We start from the raw sequence: 2588 nt of genomic DNA, 5'->3' as shown, positions 1-2588 counted from the left end.
CACAGCAAAAGTACACCGTAATGGATCCGCCCCGGAGTCCACCATCCGGAGGTCATCCTCCGGAACGGATCCGGTAAACGGGGCCGTATCGGCGTCCACTTGCACGCCGCCTATCATCCGACGCGGAGGCGTGGTGCGGACTCAAAAGGGACCCGTTTGTCACCCGCAACGGATCCGCGTGCAGAAGCGTACCTCCGCAGTGAGCCCGGTTCGGAGGCGCGACATCCGATGCGGACTCATTCCGTGTCCACTTATTGTATCCGTCACGGTTCCACTACTTTTTATCAGTTACGGACCCATTCCGGACTCATAGATGTTCCGGGCCGGGACCATTTTGGATCCGTGCTCATAAAGTTACTTTCTTATTATGCTATAATCCCAATAAACGAACACTAAACCAGTTAACCGTTACAAACAGCATTTAGATTTAATTCTACAGATAACACAGACCTGGCCTAGACACCGTTTAAATAAGATCCCGAAAAAAACACAACCTGACGAAGAACTTCACTCATCATGATTTTTTATTTATCTTGACATTATTTTTCTGTCTCACTGTCATGTTGAACAATCGCGTGTCGTGGCTGCATTCTCTTCCTTCCCTCATCAGTCGACGGGGAAACATCACATCAGCGCTCCGATCTGAAAAGGCAACAGAGCTAAACTTAGAGAGCTTTCATTTAAATTTCGTAAGATGACAATCAGACATTGCATTGCATATGGAATGGACAACGCTCTTTCACATCTCTATCCCGTGACAGTAATGATGTTGAATATTAAGATGTACAATGTCCTACTTACTCTTGGTCGTAAAAGCCGGGAGGCAGGCGGGCATCACCGTAGCAGGGTGGATTACAGCTGGCTAGCCCTGTCCGACCCAGAGGTAATTCCACCTGTTTACTGTTGCACAAGATTAAGAACAAATTCAGATATGTGTAGCCCAACCACGGACATCTGTATCAAACTATGAGCCCAGCTACTTCATTCATTCACCAATGATGGACAGCATATGGGACGAGGGCGCAGTTCATGGCCATCCATTAATTGCTAATAAATAATTAGCCTGGATTTCGTTAACGTGAGGAGAACATGATGCCACCGCTTTAGGATTTGTACCGTTAAAAACACAGTTGGTGCCAAACCTGTTGAGAGCATCACCAATCCGTGTAAAAGTGTACCACGAGCCAAATTCAGACCAATATAGCCGTTTCATAAGAGTATTTGAACACTTAGACCTACGTTTAACTTTAGTTTGCTTCAGTCAACCGGTTTGCTAGTAGCTGGCTAGCAAGCTAACGTAAAAATGGGCACAATGTAGTACTTTTAAAATGGGCACAATGTAGATCATTTTTATTCAACTGCACTTCCTCCATGTATCGGATGGCATCATATTTTAACAGCATTTAGGAAATACTACAATAGCCAATGTAGTTCTCCATGTCTTTGAATGAATGAACTAGCTGTCTCGTTTTGAAAACAACTAGGGTTTACATACACTTTTTAAAGTCATAAAACAAAATCATACCAAATATCAATAAGCATTGATAGTATAAAAGCTTCAGATATACTTTGTGTACTTTTGTGTATCACCTAATATAAATAAATCAATACTTACTGGAGAGCGCTGTTCGGTCGTGTCTGCCCCAACAAAAACTGTACCAACGTCCGTTAGATTTTACAGCGCGTCCGCGTTTGTGAATCAGATATGGATGCGATTATGGTCCGTGTTTTGACAGTAGAATTTGGGGCGGCGCACGGTGGCGACCCTGATCCACCAAGTGGAACCCAAAGGGATGTGACAGTGACACGGATGTGGTGACTTGAACGCGGCTCCGCATCGGAGTCCTCTGCTGTGTGGGGTGTTTCTTCACATTTTTCATGCCGACGGTCTCGGAACAAAACATTGATACTTCTGCATGAATAATCTTTATCTATCATCTTAAACAGCATATTTGTAGCCCAGCGCATATCATGACTGAGATCAGAAGATATTTACTCGCTACCACGTTGTTAGATGGTCAGCTTAGGTCCCGTGAAACGCGGAACTAAGGGGCGGGACTTTCGAGCTCTATGGCAGTGATTTCAAAAGCACTGGGGCACTGATCTGTGATAGGTCTGTTAGAGCATTAGGTCCAACCCCCTATGGGCGGGGTTGAAAGGGTGGGGAAAAAGGCTTGTAGTCTCAACAGAAATCCACCTCTCTTACACTTCTGTCTACAATGATGCAAAATGATGATTTTTACATCATTGTAGGAGGAAGTGTTAAGAGGTGAATACGGATTTCTCCTGTCTCAGGGGAAATTGAGAGAGTGTTGCACGACCATTCAAAAGTATGACTGGGTGTCTAACAATGGAAAGCCTAATGCAAATGGGTGGAGTGTCCCTTTAATTGGTCTGACCAAGAGCATAACAATTAACATTTCATATTATATGGTTGTGACTTCATCGGTCGAATGCTCCATTCATTTCAACGGGGCTCCCCAACGTTCGCACGTCTGTTATTTTTCGATAACGGACGGGTTGGTCTATAACAGACCGCTGTCAATGGCAACAAGACTTTTCACTGCTAAAGCGACTTTTCAACAAGA

General features: G+C 44.4%; 1 long non-coding RNA gene across 1 annotated transcript; it reads right to left on the bottom strand.

Moving 5' to 3' along the window:
- Nucleotides 1–2126, bottom strand: LOC134463135 (uncharacterized). The gene is made up of 3 exons (XR_010037641.1): nt 1616–2126; nt 802–900; nt 1–642 (listed from the first exon to the last, which is right to left on the bottom strand). It is a non-coding gene; the product is annotated as an uncharacterized LOC134463135 (long non-coding RNA).
- Nucleotides 2127–2588: the final 462 nt, after the last annotated feature.

This window comes from Engraulis encrasicolus, chromosome 14 (assembly GCF_034702125.1).
Source record: "Engraulis encrasicolus isolate BLACKSEA-1 chromosome 14, IST_EnEncr_1.0, whole genome shotgun sequence".
NCBI lineage: Eukaryota > Metazoa > Chordata > Actinopteri > Clupeiformes > Engraulidae > Engraulis > Engraulis encrasicolus.
This window is presented reverse-complemented; position numbering and strand designations above follow the sequence as displayed.